The 22,077-nt window shown below is 42.6% G+C and overlaps 1 non-coding gene across 1 annotated transcript; it reads left to right on the top strand.

Annotated features, from left to right (window-relative positions):
* The first annotated feature begins 8,654 nt into the window (after positions 1-8,654).
* Positions 8,655-8,729, top strand: Trnas-cga. The gene has a single exon. It is a non-coding gene; the product is annotated as a tRNA-Ser (tRNA).
* The last annotated feature ends 13,348 nt before the right edge of the window (positions 8,730-22,077 follow it).

Below are 22,077 nucleotides of genomic sequence, written 5' to 3' on the forward strand. Positions count from 1 at the left end.
AAGGAGACACGCGAAATAAAACAATTCACGATAAATTAAAGAGGAACCAAATTTTCAGTGAACATTGTAATCTTATTAATATACTTCTTTACAAACGCATTTCAAACACAGTGGATTTATGTCATGGTGCTATGTGGAAGTGCTATTAATTATGTGTGCGTTTTTGATGATTGGCTAGGTTCTAAAATAGTTTACTTAGTTGACTGTAATTGTACAAAGTCGTAAAACGTCAATATGTGCGAATTCAAAAAGGGCCATGACTGTGGATTGCACAGAACGCCACAAATGGCGTTTTTCTTTCTTTCTCCACGTACATGTACGTCGTTAGACAGTGGAAAGGCATTTGCCACAGTATTTAAAAAAGTGTGATCTTAAGGAGTTAATGCAACTAAATTTTTGACATGTCAATAGGGCGTATTCGTCTGTGTGTCACAAGTCATACGGCGAAATACAGCTATTGATCATTTCCCTAGCCCAACACCACTTTGGAATTTCGGTAAACGCCAAGACGAGGGCGTTGGGCTGCCAGGGGAGCTATTGAATCGTGGTAAACCTTTGTAGCTCGTGACATTACCTAAATATTTAGGGAGTAATACTACGGAGCGATATGGAATGGGACAAACACGTGACGTCAGTAATACGAAGACGATTGGAAGGTTTAAATTTGTTCGATTTTGAGAAAATGTCACATATCTGTGAATCAAATGGCACTCACGACGATAGTTCAACGGAGTAGTGTTCCAACTTTCGGACTCCGTACCTATCAGGCATGACATTTAGGTAACTAGCAATCAGGGATTATTGTACATCGAATCTGCTGAGCGCATCGTACATTGAGCGTAGTTACCATAAGGATAGAGGCAAACTGTATAACATCTTTATATCAACAGTTTAGTTGATCACGCTCAAACATTCTGTGATGAACGCTAGCGTCTACGGTAAAGGACGGATCATGTACCATACTATAAAACTACCTTATCGATTAATGCTACAGTATGGTGTGGGTTGACAATGCTTTTCAGCAGAAATGTTTTTCACGCTCGTACATTTACGCTAGCTTTATACACGACACAAATCTGAAACGATCATAATCGACTGCAACGTATCATCTTTTCCTTCTACACTCTAACCTATGACTGGATTTTCGAGAATCTGGTGGCTTTAATTCCAGAAATTCTCCAGTCATAACTAACAACAGACAGCATTGTACGATCGAGACCGAATTCTTTAAAACTGCCTGAAAACTATTAATGATACACAATTCCTAACTTCTCTGGAGATGTAGGAACTGAAAGGTTTTTAGAATTAGTGCCTGATAACTATAAAATGTATGATTAAGCTTCATAATCGTCAGTTCAGAAAAGTATTACCATTGCATTACCAACGAAAGCATTTGCGGATGAATGTGAAAACTACGGGAGGGATAGTCTGACACTCACAGTTTCCATACTGACTAGTAAATTATACAGAGGAGGCTGAAGGAAATTTGAAGACATACTGGAGGAAGAGATGTTCGTTGATGTGGAAAATTTAAGGTAGAAAAAGATTTTCACAATCCTTGAATATTCAGGCTGAAATACAGAAACAGAAGAAGAATCTACAGTGTCTACGAACCCCAAGTTCGAGTAAAAACAAAAAAATAAAACATTGCAGCTTGTACGCAGAAGAGGAAATGAAGAAGAAAATATCGGAAGAGGAACAAAAGTGCTATGACAATAGATATCAATAATAAGGTTCGCAAACGGGGTAGTCATTGTGGCTGGATAGAAATGCGACTTAAATGAGAGGAAATGACAGCCTACTTAGCACAGAACCAGTAACCATCACTTTTTTTAAAGACTCGAACTAAGACGCATAAAACAACTTCAAACGACTGATAACAAGAGTTAATGTGTTAAGTATTTGGCGTTAAGCACTTACCACTCTTATGGATCAAGACCAAAACCCTATTTACGTTGGGCTTGGTAGTTCCAAATTATTTAACCATAGATTAACGAAATGGTCAAAACTAAAACTGATCCTTCAGAAATGTGATAATCCCTTTACACATTCATGTCAGATTATTTTGCCAACTAGTGAGTACTATGAAACCCTTTCAGTGTAGGTTAGATTATAGTAAAAGTAAGTTATAATTTCAAAATCGTTAAACTGCAGTCTAACAATTTTATTGTATGGGATTATTACGGTATCACTTTTTAACTTACGTGGTAAGCATGTAAAAAAATACAAACGCATTTAATTCCATCTGTAATAAATTAACAACGGCTAAAAAAAGAACAAACTCTATTCTTGAAAACAAAAAAATATTCTTAACGTACGTGACCTAGAGATTCTGATGGTAGTAGTGAAAAGTGCATAAAAGAATTACAGTGTCAATTATAATGTTACTGTTGCTTACTGCTTTTTAAAATCGGTAATTGTACGCCAAATGTTGTAGAGTATTACGAGGAATACCTTCCAATACTATTTACATTTCTCTGAAAATATAATTTTGTGGATATCTTCAGTGGTATGCGTGGGTAGTGTCTGTGTTAGCATCCAATAAACGATAATTTAAAACTTCATGTTTGCTGTTAGAAGTTTCACCACACGAACAATTGTTTTCCTTTCATTTATTTTTGGGGTGTTAAGCTAAAAAAAAATTGGGAAACGCTTAAAATTAGCTTTAAAGTTACTCTGAAGTCCACAAGTGGTCTCATTGTCAAACAATGGATTAGTATTACCTGGGCAATTAGTGCTGTGTTTTAGAAAGCTAGTTTTTCACTTGATATCTCGTCAACTATGTGTTGTAAACGACATAATTTTACAGATACATTCAGTGGTATGTACAGGTACTGTCTCTAAAATGTATTCCGAGTAGAGATATTAATAAAGAGTTAATAAATCCAAATGTCATGCCTGATGCTGAACCGCCCCCCCCGAACCATGGAACTTGCCATTGATGGGAGGCTTGCGTGCCTTAGCGATACGGATAGCCACACCATGGGTGAAACCACAACGGAGGGGTATCTGCTGAGAGGCCAGACAAACGTGGGGTCCTGAAGAAGGGCAGCACCCTTTCCGGAATTAACAGGGGTAACAGACTGGATTACTGACTGATCTAGACTTGTAACATTAACCAAAACGGCCTTCCTGTGCTGGTACTGTGAACGGCTGAAAGCAAGGGGAAACTACAGCCGTAAATTTCCCCGAGGACATGCATCTTTACTGTGTGGCTAAATGATGATGACATCCTCTTGGGTGAAATATTTCGGAGGTAAATTAGTCCCCCACTCGGATCTCCATGTGGGGACTACTCAGGAGGACAACGTTATCACCAGAAGCAAATCTGGCGTTCCGTGGATCGGGCAGCTAGGTTAGGAAATTTAAAAAGGTAAATGGATAGGTTAAAGTTAGATATAGTGGGAATTAGTGAAGTTCGGTGGCAGGAGGAACAAGACTTCTGATCAGGCGAATACAGGTTTATAAATAAAAAATCAAATGGTGGTAATGCACGAGTAGGTTTAGTAACGAATAAAGAATAGGAATGCGGATAAGCTGCAACGAACAGCATAGTGAAAGCACTGTTGTAGCTGAGATAGACACCAAGATAACGCCTACCACAGAAGTACAAGTTTACATGCCAACTAGCTCCGCATATGATGAAGAGACTGAAGAAATGTATGATGCGATGAAAGACATTATTCTGATAGTTAAGGAAGACGAAAATTCAATAGTCATGGGGGACTGGAATTCGATAATAGGAAAAGGAAGAGAAGGGGAAAGTAGTAGCAGAATGAAAGACGAAGCCGCCTGGTAGAATTTTGCACAGACCATAACTTAATCAAAGCTAACATTTGGTTTAAGAATCATAAAAGAATGTGTATACATGTAAGATGCTTTGAGACAGTGGAAGGTTTCAGGTAGATCATATAACTGTATTACAGAGATTTAGGAATCAAGTTTTAAATTGTAAGATATTTACATGGGCAGACGTGGAATCTGCCACAATGTATTGGTTATGAACTGTACACTAAAACTGAAGAAACAGCAAAAAGGCAGGAATTTAAGGGGACGGAAACTGGATAAACTGAAAGAACCAGAGGCTGTAGAGAGTTTCAAGAGAGCATTAGGGAACGATTTACAAGAACAGTGGAAAAAGATGCAATAGAAGAAGAATGGGTAGCTTTGTGAGAAGAAATAGTGAAGGCAGCAGACGATCAAGAAGGTAAAAAGACGAGGGCTAGTAGAAATGTATCAGTAACAGAAGAGATACTGAATGTAACTGATGAAAGGAGAAAACATAAATATGCAGTAAACGAAGCAGGAGAAAAGGAATACGAACGTCTCAAAAATAATATCGACAGGAAGTGCAAAATGACTAAGCAGGGATGGCTAGAGGACAAATAAGGATGTAGAAGCATGTATCATTAGGGGTAGGATAGGTACGGCCTACAGTAAAATTACACAGGCTTTTGGAGAAAAGAGAACCAGCTGTATGAATATAGAAAACGAGTCCTAAGCAAAGAAGGGAAAGCAGAATGATGGAAGGAGTGAATAGAGGGTCTCTACATGGCAATATTATGGAAATGGAAGAGGATGTAGACGAAGAAAGGAAGGGAGATACGAAACAGCGAGAAGATTTTTGACATAGAACTGAAAAACGTAAGTCGAAACAAGGCCCCCAAGTATAGATAAAATTCCATTAAAGCTACTGATAACCTTAGGAGAGCCAGCCATGACAAAACTCTTACATCTGGTGAGCAAGATGTATGAGGCAGGTGAAAGATCCTCAGACTTCAAGAAGAATATAATAATTAAAATTCCAGGTGCTGAAAGGTGTGAAAACTACCGAACGACCAGTCTAATAAGTCGTGGCTGCAAAATACTAACAAGAATCCTTTACAGATGAATGTAAAGATTCGTAGAAGCCGACCTCGGGGAAGATCAGTTTGGATTCCGAAGAAATATAGCAACGCCCGAGGGGATACTGACCTGCGACTTCTCATAGAATATAGATTAAGGAAAGCAAACCTTCGTTTAAAGCATTTGTAGACTTAGAGAAAGCTTTTGACAATGTTGACTGGAATACTTTCTTTCGAATTCTAAAGGTTTCAGGGGTAAGATAGAAAGAGTGAAAGGCTATTTACAATTTGTACAGAAACCAGACGGCAGTTATAAGAGTCGATGGGTACGAAAGGGAACCGGTGGTTGAGAAGGGAGTGAGGCAGGGTTGTAGCTCTCCGATGTTATTCAATCTGCACATCGAGCAAGCAGTAAAGAAAAAAAAGGGAAAATTTGGAGTAGAAATTAAAATCCATGGAGAAGAAATACAAACTTTGATGTTTGCTGACTACATCGTAATTCTGTCAGAGAGAGCAAAGGACCTGGAAAAGCAGCTGTATAGAATGGACAGTGTCTTCAAAGGAGGATAGAAGATGAACACCAACGAAAGCAAAACGAGGATAATGGAGTGTAGTCGAATTAAATTGATGCTGAGGGAATTAGATTATGAAATGAAACACTTAAAGTAGTAAATGTGTTTTTCTATTTGGGAAGCAAAATAACTGATGACTGTCGAATTGGGGATGATATATACAATGTAGATTAGCTACGGCATGGAAAGAGTTTGTGAAGAAGAGAGAGTTGTTAACATGAGGTACAGATTTAAGTGAGAGGAAGTCTTTTCTGAAAGTATTTGCATGGAGTATAGGCATTTATAGAAGTGAAACTTAGACAAGAAGAGAATAGAAGCTTCCGAAGTGTGCTGCTACAGAAGAATGCTGTAGATTAGATGGGTGGATCACGTAACTAATGAGGAAGTACTGAATAGATTTGGGTACAAGAGGGATTTTTTGCGCAACGGATGGTAGGAGACGTTTGAGGCATCAAGGGGTCACTAATTTAGTTTTGGAAGGAAGCGTGGAGGATGAAAATCGCAGAGGGAGACCAAGAGATGAATACGCTAAGCAGGTTCAGTAGGATGTAGGCTGCAGTAGTTATTCGGAGATGAAGGGGCTTGCACAGGACAGAGTAGAATGAAGATCAAACCAGTCTCTGGACTGATGAACAGAACAGTGATGCTGAAGTTTTACTACGTTCTTGAAAAGATAAAGATGGCGAGATGGAGAGCATGAAGCTGTCTTCTATCACTAACATTTCCAAGTCCAATAATTAACGTGCCCACCCCGTGAAGTTAGTAGGTAAAAGATAGGAAAAAGAATAAGAACGAACAGAATGTTGTAGGCGATGAACTTTATTCCTTTCGTTATGTTGCCGGGGGGGGGGGGGGGGGGGGTGTAAACAAGAAAATTTTTTGTAAAACGTCCGGAAAGAAAATCGGCACGTTGTAAGGTACAGTGCCTCAAGACTAGACGGACAGGTAACCTACGACTGGGATAGTGTGAAACAGAATATAGTTTCAGTGTAAGCAAAGCAAAGACGAATGTGATACTGTGGAGAAGAGAGGAGAGGTGAAAATTGAAAATAATTTAGCAGTGGAAGTAGTAAAGGAGTGCTCCTGTCAAGAAAGGACGAATACACAAGATGGCCGAAGCAATGAAGGTATCAGAGGTAGATCGGCGGTGTGCGCAGAAAGCTTCTTTCAATAAAAACCAAGTACTGTTGTCAGATGTTGATTTGCGAATCAGAAAGATTTTAGTGAACGTGTACAGTTGAAGAGAAACGGAAGAAATGCATCTGGATGGTCAGACCGGCACTTGATCCGTCATCCTCCAAAGTGTGACCCCAGTCTGTTACCACTGTGGCATGTTACTCCAGTGAACAGGAAACGGTAGGAATCTGGTACTGTCAAAGAATATTAACAATTAAGTGAACAGGTAAAATACGTAGTGAAGAAATATAATTGAGGAAAATTTTTTTAGGGAAGACACTTATCGGAAGAAGGGATAGGGTAGCGGGGAATGTGCCACGGCATCCACGTTTAGTTACCTATAAGTTGTCACTAGAAGAGACAGTAGAGGCGAGAATGTACTAGGGCTAGGCTAAGGCCAACATAATTGTATAGGATATTGAGTGTAGTCCTTACGTTGGCATAAAAATATCAGTAGATTAGAAGGAAAGCTAGAGAAATGTAGTAGTCAAGGGACTAATGACTTAAAATATTATAAAATACAGTTAATGGTTAACATATATCGTATTACCAAGGCATATTCGATATAAATTTATTACAGTAATTTCTTGTTGAACGTGTCAGTGGTATAAAACACTGACAAATGTGAATGGCTCCCATTGAGAAACTCATTTCCGACTCCTCCTCTGTGTGTTTCGGTACCCGCTTTCGTAGCAGTGGCTCGCAAACTCACGCTTGTGCGGTGGCGCTTGGCTTGAAGATACGCCGGTTCGAATCCTGGTGGTGGATGAGATATTTTAATATCAGTATTTGGCCGGTACCGATGTCCTGGATTAAATTCAAAACACCTCCGCAGTGTCTCATGAAGTGAGGGCATGTGACATTGTTGATAGCGATCCGTTCGTTAGATCGAAAGGTAAGTTCGGGAGCCGGTGTTCCGACTGCTGCAGTGCAAGTTGTATACATTGCTGGACACCGAAACGTCGTTGGCATGTTCATAAGCCAGTGCGTTCGCCACGTATGTTCAAGAAAACTAGTTCCACTTTCTGACACCAGGTGACAATATGGCACTGTAAGTAACCAGAGTATAAAAGTTTCTGGTTTGACATCGGTGAGCTGTTTGTCGATGGCGAGGCGTATTGATTTATTTTGGGGAGTGATTGTTGGTGTAAAGGGTTAAGAAGGTTAGTTTTCCGTAAGAAACGCATAGGCGAAAGACCGTGAACTGCTGCTAAAGTCGTATTATCAGCACGGCAGCAATAACAAAAAAAAGTTCAAATTTGTGTGAAATCTTATGGGACTTAACTGCTAAGGTCATCAGTTCCTAAGCTTACACACTACTTAACCTAATTAATCCTAAGGACAAACACACACACACCCATGTCCGAGGGAGGACTCGAACCTCCGCCGGGAGCAGCAATAACAGTGCTGCACTGCAGGAAAACGCCGACAGAAACAGCTGAAGAAAGATCTCATGTCAATAAATGGGCTAGGGAATCTAATCAAGATATTTGAAGAAAAATTTCAATTAGGTGGTGCAGCACGTAGAGAAAAGATTCCCATTGCTAATCCTGCCTAGTCGTCGAATATGGGGTGTCGTGTCTAGGAAACGTACTTTTCGGATAGCTGGACAAACAATTCAGACATATCGTATTAATGAGTTTTATCACGAAAAGTACGTGACAATACTTAACTTACAGAAATAGACTGATGCGTCGCAAGCAAAGGGCGACAGACAGATAAGAAATTTCTTCAGTATAACAATTCCTAAGTCGCTTGTATACAAGTCACTAGTCTTCTGGCAGCTGTAGAACTGAACCGCAGCCAGTAAGGGAGGCGCTTATGTCTTCTTCACATAGAGGCCGCTGCTGTCGTTTTGTCGTCCTGGAGAGGGGTCGATCAGCTTGCAATTGGCTGACGTCTTCTTCACAGTCCTTTCTCCCTCGTTCCCGAGTGGCGTGCCAGCGCTTAACTTTACGCCATTACATTCCTTCCCTCAAATCGACGGGCCGTTGTCGTACCAGGAGGGGAGGGGAAGCAGGAGCGTGGCGGAAGTACAGCTGTGAGGACGGGGCGTGAGTCGTGCTTGGGTAGCTCAGTTGGTAGAGCACTTGCCCGCGAAAGGCAAAGGTCCCGAGTTCGAATCTCGGTCCGACAAACAGTTTTAATCTGACAGGAAGTTTCATATCAGCGCACACTCCGCTGCAGAGTGAAAATCTCATTCAGGAACGTGGATGCTGCTTCCAGTCGTACCCCACCGTCCGGCCTTCGCTCTGCCGGAAAGGTCCTCTGGAAAACAATCGGAAGGATACGCGTCCTCCTCCTGAGGCAAGTAACAAGGTGCAGAAGTGTCCGCCTCCACGGTGTCGTCGCGCGGTGTTGTAATGAAACCCTATGGTGGCTGCTGTCGCCGCGCTGTCCTCGGCATCCGTGAATCTGCGGGAAGACACACAGAAGAGCCACCGAGCACATGACTGTGGCGAATTTGATTGTAATGTCCGCGCTGCAATCCGTCTGGGCCTGAAACGTGATACATACTTGCGACAAGTCGACGAACGATCTCGCCTCGCGCCCACTGTCTGCTGCAGCTAAAAGCCCTGTAAAACACAATATCTTGCTGCGCGAGGCGATACTTGCGGCCTTCCTTCGGCGCCGGTTGCTGAGGAGGGTGGAGCAGGTGGCGGCCGTGAAGCAATTCCACCGGCGAAGGTCCATCTCGTGGATGCGAACGACAGGAGGCGAAAAACAGTTGCAATGCTTCCCTGGTGTGTGCGGGGTGGAGTTTGGCCATCTGCTGCTTGAATGTTCTGACAAAACGTTCCGCTTCGCCGTTTGACTGTGGATGGAACGGTGCACTAGTGAGATGCTACATGCCACTGCGTTCAGAGAATGTTTCAGATTCCTTGGACGTGAGCTGAGGGGCATTGTCTGACACTATGACTTCAGGCAAACAATCGAGGCAAAAATTAGAGGCCAACGGCTGAATTTTGCTACGTGATGTCTTCGAGTTCATTGGCACAACAAAAGGAAACTTGCTACAAGAGTCTACCACAATCACCCAAAGAGTGTTCCGAAAACGTGCCGCAAAGTCTGTGTGCACACGTTGCCATGGTGATTGCGACTTAAGCCAAGCAGAGAATATTTTCGGCGGAGCGGACTGATTTTCCGCACATTTGGACATTTGGGGATCAACGCACGTGACTGTCCAGTGTCGTTTTGAGCAAGAACCACACCTCTGCGGAGTATTGGCGCACTACAGAGGTCTTTATGCTATGCAATGTGCGATGCCGAGATTTGCGAATGTAGTTTAGCAAAACGTTCAAAACTGAATCAACTTCCGTTGCCTGTGCAATTTTCCTGTAATTCAGAGGAAAAGATGGAAACAATTCAGAATCCTTAGCATCGATGTGATAACAAGATGCAGCAGAAGCGTGAAATCGGTATCAGGGCCAGTCGGATGCGCCCGCATCACCATGTTGAGCTGTCGGACAATACACAATCTCGTACTGGTATTGAAACAACAACAAAGTCCATCTTTGCAATTTTTGGGCAGTTCGTGCACGAACTGGCTTCGTCGGATGAAACAAGGACTGCAATGGCTTGCCATCCGTTGCTAAGTAGAATTTTCTGCCATTCAAATAGTGGTTTCATTTGGTGACGCCACACACAATAGCCAATGCCTCTTTCTCTGTTTGTGAATAGTCACACTGAGCTTTGGACAACACTTTTGATGAGAAAACAATAGGCCTGTCTTTATCAACAATTTTGTGTGAAAGCACGGCACCGATTCTGTAAGAGGAAGCTTCAGCTTGCAGCAAAATTGATTTTTCAGGATCAAAGTGAACCAAGCATCTGTTACTGAGCATTGCATCTTTAAGGTTTTGAAAAGCTTCTGGGCACTTATCTGTCGAAACAAAGGGAACGTTCTTGCGACGCAAGCGATGCAATGCAGATGCTATTTGTACAGCATTCGGTATTAATCGAATACAATAGTTCATTTTCCCTACGACAGACTGAAATCCTGTGACACTGCGAGGAACTGGCAAGTCTCGCAAGGCTAGCAAATGTGACTGAAGCGGATGTACACCTTGAATCTTTATGAGATGAGCAAGATACTACAACTGAGGTTTAAGAAAATCACACTTGTCCAGTCTAACTTTAGTCCTGCATCCGATAACACACGAAACAAACCACGCAAATTTGCAGTTTTTCCTTAAGGTGTACGACCTGCTACGACAGTATCGCCCAAATAGTTTGAATAGTTTTGTACTTGAGCATTCAGCTATTCTAAATGCGATTGGAAAATGGCGAGTGCGGAAGCATTGCCAAAAGGCAAACGCAAATATTTAAACGTTTTGAGAATCTTCATCAAGTATTATTTTAAGATATGAGTCACGCAAATCAATTTTTGAAAGGTAGCGACCAGCGCCTAGTTTGTCCATGAGATCCTCTGGGCGTGACAATGGACAAATCTTAATCAAAGTTTGCGGGTTGATGGTAGACCTAAAGTCAACACAGAGGCGAATGCTATCTGAATGTTTGGGGAGCAAAAACAGTGGACTTGCTCACTGATTAGCTTGTATGGGCGCAATAGCTCCGCCATCTTGCAATTCTGTTAAACCAGCGGCTGCTTTGTCCTGTAATGCAATGGGAACAATTGTGGCCCGGCAAAATTTCAGCTGAGCATCGTTTTTCATAGTAATATGTGCAACGAAATTGTTATCCTTGCCTAACCCTTCATAAAAGAGTTCAGAGAAGTCTTTCAGCAAGCTAGCTACACTGTCTTTATCACTGTACAGTCACTGACAACACATTTTCCTGAATGTAAAAGCCGAAGGAATCAAATGAATCAAGGCCAAATATCTCACAATCGCGTGATTGTAGCACATAGAAAGTCACAGTTTGCGTATACAAGTGATACATGGCAGCAAAGAACCATTTCCGAGGATGGGAATGTCTTGTCCATTATAAGCTGTCAGGTGTTTGCTAGTTTCAGGCAGGCATGGGGAGCCTAACAGTTCATTTGTGTTACAATTTAGCAATGTAAAAGAGGCATCCATATCCAAATGAAATTTCTCAGGTTTTCCACTAATATACAAGTGAACAGAAAGCTTGTTGGACTGGCGTAGCACTAAGGAAACCTTCACTTGATAGTATTGCTAATGCCTCCAGCAGGCTTTGAATACATGCATTGATTATGTTAGCCTTGTGCCGAAATTTTTGTGAGTGGGCAGAAATTTTTGTTCCGTTGAAAACATACGGATTGTATGTGACCTTTATTGCCACAAGTGTAACACTGTGCTTGTCATTAGGATGCGCAGTCTTGGCGTTTGTGCCGTGAGTAGCACCTAGGGCATGACTCAATTCCATTCACCTGTTTAGAGAGCTGTTTGCAAAGCATGGAGAATTGATATGGTGCGTGGCGCACGCATGCTGTCACTGCCTACTGGGCCAATCGTAAGCAAGGGCCGACTGAACCGGACTGATTGGTGGCTGCTGAAATTTATCGGCCGACATGGCCCCTGAATCGTACTGATCCAGTATTTGCACTATGTACTGAAATGATGGATCTTACTATTTCAAAATCTTTTCTCTAAATTTGACATCAGTTACATAGTACACAATATCTGAATGTAAAGCACCACAAGCACATATTAATTTGTTTTTCCTCGTCATAGCCGGAAAGCTGTTGCCCACTCGCGGTAAGTTCCTTCTGACCTTTGCTTACAATTAAAGAATTGGTACCTAGCTGCTACCACATTCGCTAGTTGGTCTTAACAGTTAGTTAGCGAATCTACAAACTCATCATAGGAAAGTTTACTTGGATTGAAATGGTTCAAATGGCTCTGAGCACTATGGGACTTAACATCTATGGTCATCAGTCCCCTAGAACTTAGAACTACTTAAACCTAACTAACCTAAGGACATCACACAACACCCAACCATCACGAGGCAGAGAAAATCCCTGACCCCGCCGGGAATCGAACCCGGGAACCCGGGCGTGGGAAGCGAGAACGCTACCGCACGACCACGAGATGCGGGCACTTGGATTGACGTTAGGGAATAATTTCTGAATGAGGATATACACTGCGCTTCCTATCGTTGACAAAAAGTAATGTTTCACAGTACCTGGTACACTGTGAGCAATTACGTGGGCTTCTAACGGTTGCAGCTACTCAAGACATTCCTTGTCTTTGTCATTAAACTGGCGAAATGGCGGTATGGCACTCGGAGCTACAGTTATTGTTTTTTGCACTGTATTAGTGGCTCGACTCATCAGGAGCTGCTGTATCACGTTTAGCAGTGAGGCAGCTTGCTGGGTCTGAAACTGAAACATCGGTCGCTTGCAGCTGAGGCCATGAGCAGGACTGGGAGAGGTGGTCCAAAAATGGCTCTGAGCACTATGGGACTGAACTGCTGTGGTCATAAGTCCCCCTACTTAAACCTAACTAACCTAAGAACGTCACACACATCCATGCCCGAGGCAGGATTCGAACCTGCGACCGGAGCGGTCGTGCGGTTCCAGACTGTAGCGCCTTTAACCGCTCGGCCACTCCGGCCGGCTGGTTCAAATGGCTCTGAGCACTATGAGACTTAACATCTGAGTTCATCAGTCCCCTAGAACTTAGAACTACTTAAACCTGACTAACCTAAGGACATCACACACATCCATGCCCGAGGCAGGATTCAAACCTGCGAACGTAGCGGTCGCGCGTTTCCAGACTGAAGCACCTAGAACCGTCAGCCACTCCGGCCGGCGGGAGAGGTGGGTTGGAATAATAAAATGGATGAGAGAAATACAATGTACAGACAACGCAAGCAATAAATATAAGCATACAAATAAAGAATTTCCGCAACGCCAACCTGCAAACACTGAATAGCAAAAACACTAAAAGAGGTACTGTTAAAGCAGGTAATCACACCTCGGCAACGTAAAGACGCAGTAAAATTAAGGTGCCAGCAAAAACACAAAAGAAAATCCTTGGCAGACAGGCACTGGGTTCTTCTTAATACTCGTCGTCAAATGTTGGGTCCTGCCTAGTCGTTGAATGTGGGGTGTCTAGGAAACCTGCTTTCTCGGATCGCTAATCCAGCAATTCAAATAAATTCTATTAAAGGGTCCTATTACGAAAAGTACCTGACAATGCTTAACTTAGGGAAATACACAGATGTGTCACAAGCAAAGGGAGATAGACAAATAAAAATCTCTTCAGTATAACAATTCCTAAGTTGCTGCTACACACGTCACTAGCCTTTAAGCTACTGTAGAACTGGGCTGAGGGTAGTTGGGCGCGGCACTTATGTACTTTTCACATAGAGGCCGCTGTTGTCGCGTTGTCGTCCTGGAGATGGGTCGATCAGCGTGCAATTGGCTGACGTCTTCTTCACAGCCCTTTGTGCTCTCTCGTTCCCGCCCGGCGTATTGGCCCTTGACTTCACACCGCAACACCCATCCCCTAGTTGATGAATTTTCTGTTGCTATAGACGACCATGGAGCACATGCCTCAAATTCTGCAGTCACGGATCGAGCTGTCACTGGAACAGTTCAAAAGATTTTACGGCGCGTTCTACACTGGTATCCCTACAAGATCCAGAACGTGTACCAGATGGTAGGCTACAACGTCGTGACTTTGCCCGTCGTTGTTTGGCACCAATGGAAATGGATGACATGTGCCTGGGAAACATTCTTTGGACAGACGAGGCACATTTTACACTACACAGTGCCTTGAATTCACAACACTGTCGCATGTGGGATCCTACTCTGCCACATGCTGTGCAGGAAAATCAACAGTACTCAGCTACGTGACTGTGTGATGTGGTTTCACAAGCTCCTTCATTCTCAGTTCGTTATTCTTCGAAGAGTGCACTTGTCAGGTGCACAGGTTATAAGGACCTGCTTGTGCAGCACGTGATTCCAGCTTTGGAAGAATACATCTGTGCCCACGCCACAATTTGCGTGCAACTTGGGGAGTCACCACAAATCGCTTGCCAAGTGAAAATTTACTTCGAGAAACTTTCAGTAAAGACCGCGTCATCTCTAGGATATTTTTAGAAGTGTGGCCCTCCAGATCCCCAATATACGCCCATGTGGCTTCTGGTTTTGGGGATATCTGAAAGATTGTTCTATCAGAAACGTAACCGGACTCTTCCCGATCTGAAGAATGGCATGTATCTACACTTACACCTGCATCTACATACATACTCCGCAAGCCACCGTACAGTGCGTGTCGAAGGGTACCCTGTTCCTCTTTTAAACAGAGAGAGGGGAAAAGGATTCTCTACAGGGTGGTCCATTGATAGTGCCCGGTCCAAATATCTCACGAAATAAGCATCAAACGAAAATACTACAAAGAACGAAACTGGTCTAGCTTGAAAGTGGAAACCAGATTGCGCTATGGTTGGGCCGCTAGATGGCGCTGTCATAGGTTAAACGGATATCAACTGCGTTTTTTTTTAAAATAGGAATCCCAATTTTTAATTACATATTCGTGCAATACGTATAGAAATATGAGTGTTTTAGTTGGATCACTTTTTTCGCTTTGTGATAGATGGCGCTGTAATAGTCACAAACTTATAATTACGTGGTATCACGTAACATTCCCCCAGTGCAGACGGTATTTGCTTCGTGATACATTACCCGTGTTAAAATGGGCCTTTTACCAATTGCGGAAAAGGTCGATATCGTGTTGATGTATGGCTATTGTGATCAAAATGCCCAACCGGCGTGTGCGATGCATGCTGCTCGGTATCCTGGACGACATCACCCAAGTGTCCGGACCGTTCGCCGGATAGTTACGTTATTTAAGGAAACAGGAAGTGTTCAGCCACATGTGAAACGTCAACCACGACCTGCAACAAATGGTGATGCCCAAGTAGGTGTTTTAGCTGCTGTCGCATCTAATCCGCACATCAATAGCAGAGAAATTGCGTGAGAATCTGCAATCAAAAAACGTCGGTGTTTTGAATGCTACATCAACATCGATTACACTCGTACCATATTTCTATGCACCAGGAATTGCATGGCTACGACTTGGAACGTCGTGTACAGTTCTGCCACTGGGCGAAAGAGAAATTACGGGATGATGACAGATTTTTCGCACGCGTTCCATTTAGCGATGAAGCGTCATTCACCAACAGCGATAACGTAAACCAGCATAATATGCACTATTAGACAACGGAAAGTCCACGATGGCTTCGAGAAGTGGAACATCAGCGACCTTGACGGGTTAACGTACGGTGCGGCATTATGGGAGGAAGGATAATTGGCCCCAATTTTATCGATGGCACTCTAAATGGTGCAGTGTATGCTGATTTCCTACGTAATGTTCCACCGATGTTACTACAAGATGTTTCACTGCATGTCAGAATGGTCATGTACTTCCAACATGATGGATGTCCGGAACATAGCTCGCGTGCTGGCCGAGATGGCCGAGCGGTTCTAGGGGCTACAGTCTGGAACTGCGTGACCGCTACGGTCACAGGTTCGAATCCTGCCTCGGGCATGGATGTGTGTGATGTCCTTAGGTTCGTTAGGTTTAAGTAGTTCTAAGTCCTAGGGGACTGATGAACTCAGAAGTTAAGTCCCATAGTGCTCAGAGCCATTTGAACCATAGCTCGCGTGCGGTTGAAGCGATATTGAGTAGCATATTTCATGACAGGTGGATTGGTCGTCGAAGCACCATACCATGGCCCGCACGTTCACTGGATCTCACGTCCCCGGATTTCTTTCTGTGGGGAATGTTGAATGATGTTTGCTATCGTGATCAACCGACAACGCCTGACGACATGCGTCAGCGCATTATCGATGCATGTGCGAACATTACGGAAGGCAAACTGTTTAGAGGAATGTCGTTACACGTATTGCCAAATGCACTGAGGTTGACGTACATAATTTTGAGCATTTATTGCATTAATGTAGTATTTACAGGTAATCACGCTGTAACAGCATGCGTTCTCAGAAACGATAAGTTCACAAAGGTATATGTATCACATTGGAACAACCGAAATAAAGTTTAATTATAACCGCCATGCATATGTGGAAGACATATGGGTACACTGGAGACTTTCAAACTGATTATATAATGGTGACACCGACTTTTCGAAAATATGTGGCATTTTAGGGGCACTTGCGGAATCTGGGAATAAGTTTCTGTTTCTGAAAGTCAGATTAAAAACTGAAGAAATTGGAAAAAAGATAGAAGATTAATGGGATAGTACCTGTACAAAAGGAAAGAGCGAGAGGCTGTCTATAGTTCAGAGTGAGCTTTAGACAACGTTGGACTACAACGAGGAACGGTATACACCAGAAAAGCTTTAACGGATAACGAAGTCAGGAGAGCATTATATTGGGAAAAAGTCAGGGTTAATAGAAGTCCCTTTAATGTACAAAAGGCATTGAATTTAATTTACGAGTACAGAAAATATAAAAATGAAGCCATTTAAACATCTATAAAATAATACTGGCAGGAAGTTCAAACAAGCTAAGCAGGAATGGCTACGGTACAAACGGAGAAGGTGGAAGGAGCTGTTAGAGGGTCTATATAGGGCAAATAAACTTGAGGACAACGTTATAGAAAGAAGAGGGTGTATAGATGAAGATGAGATTTGGGTTACAAAGACTGCCAGAAGTATTTGACAGAGGACTGAAAGATCTAAATGCAAACAAGATCCTGGAATACACATTGTCTCAGAGTTATTCAAAATCCTTGTGATAGCCAATCACGATAAAATTATTCCAACTCGTGTGCAGAATCTACGAAACGGCAAAATACCCTCATACTTCAGGAAGAATGTATTGCTTCGGATTCCCAAGGAGGCAGGTGCTGACAGGTGTGAATAGTATTGAACTGTCGGTTAGTAATCCATGGTTACAAAATATTGACCCAAATTATTATAGAAGAATTAGAAAACAGCGAGATGCCAACCTCGCAGAAGATCATTTTGGTTTCCGTAGAAATGCAGGAACATGCGAGGCAGTAGTGAGACTACAGCTTATTCCAGAAGACAGATTAAAGAAAGGGAAACTTACATTTATAGAATTTGTGGTTTAGTGAAAGTTTCGTCAGTGTTTGCTAGACTGTGCTGGTCGAAGATTTTAAGGTATCAATGATAAAATACGGAGAACGAAAGGTTATTACTGAGAGGTAATGGACGTGGAAGGGAAGAAGCAATTAAGCAAGGGAGTGAGACGCGGCTGTAGGCTATGCCTGATGTTATTGAGGCTATACACTGAGCTAGCAGTAAGGGCAACCAAGGGCAAATAAGGAAATCGAATTGAAGTACACAGAGAAGAAATAAAATATTCTAAGACGAACATCATCAAAAGTAAAACCAGAGTAACAGAGTCACATCGAAATAAATTAGTTGGTAATGCTACTACTGGGAAATGAGAAACTAGTGGATACGTTCTGCTACATGAGCATTAAAGTAGAAGAGGGTGGTCGCACTAGAGGACGTAAAGTGCAGACTGTCTATAGCAATAAAAGAATTTCTGAGGAAGAGAAATTATTGACTATAATATCGGTTTAAGTGCTAGGAATTGCTTTCTGAAAATATTTGACTGATATGTAACCTCGTACAGAAATAAAACGTCAACTAAATGCAGTACAGGGAAGGAGAGAATAGAAGCTTCCGAAATGCGGTGCTACAGAGGAAATTAGATAGATACGTCGAATAACGGATGAGAATTCCCCGAACTTCGAAATCTGGATCTTATTTTACTTAGTTATATTGATTTCAGCTTCCAGGTATGATCGCACCTTTAATTAATATGTTATATTGACGTACATTTTTATATCAGTGACTCAGAGAACAAACAACAAAGCATGTGCTCGCGCCGCACTCCAGTGCAGTTAAGAATCTCTCTGTCATCCCGTTACGTACCATCGCCCCCCCCCCCCCTCCCACGGAAAAAAATTCTGTTTTTAATCAGTCTTGTGACTGATCAGATGCGTTTTTCCCATATTTGCGTTTTTCCCGTATTTGCGTTTTTCCCGTATTTGCGTTTTTCCCATATTTGCGTTTTCCCCATGTACTCTGCCAGCTTCTTCATCTCAGAGTAGCAGTTGCACCCCAAGTCCTTCATTATTTGTTCGATACATTCCAAATCTTCGCCTATAGCCTTATTGTCTCTAGCTCCCTCTCGTACCGCGGAAGCTATTTTTATTTGTATTTACACATACCCTGTCCCTTCTTTTTCTCAACGTTTTCTAAATGATTCTCTGCTTGTCGATTCTCCGTAGAATCTCCTCATTTATTATTGTATCGGTCTACCGAAGTTTTCACATCGTTCTATAGGACTACAACTCAAATGCTTCGATTCTCTCCTTTTCGACTTTTACCACAGTCCACTCCTCACTTGAATACAACAATGTGCTCTAAACGTACATTCCAAGAAATTTCTTCCACAAATTAATGACCACGGGTGATACCACTAGACATCTATTGGCCAGAAAAGTCCTGTTTGCCCTGTCATACTCTATTTGTCTTCTACGCTCCATCCTTCATTTATTAATTTGCCCCCAAGTCAGCAGAATTTCTTCACTTCCTCTACTCCGTGGTCCCACACTTTTATGTTAAGTTGATCGCTCAACTAATTTCTGCTACTCAATAATTTCGTCTTTCTTAGGTGTACTCTGAGTCGATGTGATCGATATACTGTATTCATCAGACTGTTCATGCTATTTAACAGATCCTGCAATTCACTGCGGATAACAATATCTTCAACGAATCCCTTAACTGTGAATTTTATAGATCGTACAATAAGATACATATAACGCTTCTAGAGGACAAATGTAAAGATGTAGAGGCTTATGTCACTAGGGGTAAGATAGATACTGCCTACAGGAAAATTAAAGAGACCTTTGGAGATAAGAGAACCACTTGTATGAACATCAAGAGCTCAGATGGAAACCCAGTTCTAAGCAAAGAAGGGAAAGCAGAAAGGTGGAAGGAGTATGTAGAGGGTCTATACAAGGGCGATGTACTTGAGGACAGTATTGTGGAAATGGAACAGGATGTAGATGAAGATGAAATGGGAAATACGATACTGCATGAAGAGTTTGACAGAGCACTGAAAGACCTGAGTCGAAACAAGGCCCCCGGAGTAGACAACATTCCATTGGAACTACTGACGGCCTTGGGAGAGCCAGTCCTGACAAAACTCTACCATCTGGTGAGCAACATGTATGAGACAGGCGAAATACCCTCAGATTTCAAGAAGAATATAATAATCCCAATCCCAAAGAAAGCAGGTGTTGACAGTTGTGAAAATTACCGAACAATCAGTTTAATAAGCCACAGCTGCAAAATACTAACACGAATTCTTTACAGACGAATGGAAAAACTAGTAGAAGCCGACCTCGGGGAAGATCAGTTTGGATTCCGTAGAAATACTGGAACACGTGAGGCAGTACTGACCTTACGACTTATCTTAGAAGAAAGATTAAGGAAAGGCTAACCTACGTTTCTAGCATTTTTAGATTTAGAGAAAGCTTTTGACAATGTTGACTGGAATACTCTCTTTCAAATTCTAAAGGTGCGAGGGGTAAAATACAGGGAGCGAAAGGCTATTTACAATTTGTACAGAAAGCAGATGGCAGTTATAAGAGTCGAGGGACATGAAAGGGAAGCAGTTGTTGGGAAGGGAGTAAGACAGGGTTGTAGCCTCTCCCCGATGTTATTCAATCTGTATATTGAGCAAGCAGTAAAGGAAACAAAAGAAAAATTCGGAGTAGGTATTAAAATCCATGGAGAAGAAATAAAAACTTGAAGGTTAAAAAAAAAAAAATGGTTCAAATGGCTCTGAGCACTATGGGACTCAACTGCTGAGGTCATTAGTCCCCTAGAACTTAGAACTAGTTAAACCTAACTAACCTAAGGACATCACACACATCGATGCCCGAGGCAGGATTCGAATCTGCGACCGTAGCGGTCTCGCGGTTCCAGACTGCAGCGCCAGAACCGCGCGGCCACTTCGGCGAGCACTTTAAGGCTCGCCGATGACATTGTAATTCTGTCAGAGACAGCAAAGGACTTGGAAGAGCAGTTGAATGGAATGGATAGCGTCTTGAAAGGAGGATATAAGATGAACATCAACAAAAGCAAAACAAGGATAATGGAATGAGGAAGTATTGAATAGGATTGGGGAGAAGAGAAGTTTGTGGCACAGCTTGACCAGAAGAAGGGATCGGTTGGTAGGACATGTTCTGAGGCATCAAGGGATCACCAATTTAGTATTGGAGGGCAGCGTGGAGGGTAACATCGTAGAGGGAGACCAAGAGATGAATACACTAAGCAGATTCAGAAGGATGTAGGTTGCAGTAGGTACTAGGAGATGAAGAAGCTTGCACAGGATAGAGTAGCATGGAGAGCTGCATCAAACCAGTCTCAGCACTGAAGACCACAAAAACAACAACGCTTCCCTACTTTTCCCTCTTGGTTCTTGCACCTGCTGTATATTACCCCTGTTTCCCCAGAGATCACACCTATTTTCCTGAGAATTTCGAACATTATGCACCATTTTGAACCGTCGAAAGCTTTCTTCAGGTCGACAAACCATATGAACATGCTTCTTCTTCATTACTGACTCAATTATCAATTAAGTGTCACAACTGATTCTCTGTTTCGTTTGGATAAACTGATCGTCATCTAAGAGATCCTCAAACTGGATTGGCACTCTTCTGTATATTGTTCTAACAGATCAGGTAAACAGGTACTACTAGTTTTTTTTCATTATACGCCGGTTCAGTGTACACTGAAAAAAACTTAATCACGTTACCGGAGATGAGCAGTCGCCTGGAATACTTATACTATTATTGTAATTGAACTCTGAACTTATACGTTAAATTTTCTTACCGTCTGGCCGGATAACCTTTTCACAAATCATCAGAACCGACCTCGGAAGAGGGTGTTCCTTTGCGGAGACTCGGCGGAAAAAAATATTTGCGGCCCGCTGTGTGTCTTCCCCTGCCGCGCGCGTTACGCTGTTTACACGGCGGGAGGCGGTAGCTTTGAGGGGTGTGACAGGACGCCCGTCTCTCTCAGACAGTTGAACGCAGCCTGACGGCGGCGTCGACACGGCTAACGGCAGCAGACGCGACCGGCGTCAAGACGCCCTCTCCTGGGACGCAGCCTGCTGACTGGAAGAGAACCGACGCTTTCGCTACGTCAGCCGCTGTAAAAGTAACAACTAGGGAGCCGATTTCTGAGTTCGTGCGTATGTGCTATATATATATTACTGGCCACTAAAATTGCTACACCAAGAAGAAATGCAGATGATAAACGGGTATTCATTGGACAAATATACTAGAACTGACATGTGATTACATTTTCACGCAATTTGGGTGCATAGATCCTGAGAAATCAGTACTCAGAACAACCACCTCTGACCGTAATAACGGCCTTGATACGCCTGGGCATTGAGTCAAAGATAGCTAGAATGGCGTGTACAAGTACAGCTCCCCACGCAGCTTCAACACGATACAACAGTTCATCAAGAGTAGTGA

The sequence above is a fragment of the Schistocerca piceifrons genome, chromosome 4 (assembly GCF_021461385.2).
Source record: "Schistocerca piceifrons isolate TAMUIC-IGC-003096 chromosome 4, iqSchPice1.1, whole genome shotgun sequence".
Taxonomy (NCBI): domain Eukaryota; kingdom Metazoa; phylum Arthropoda; class Insecta; order Orthoptera; family Acrididae; genus Schistocerca; species Schistocerca piceifrons.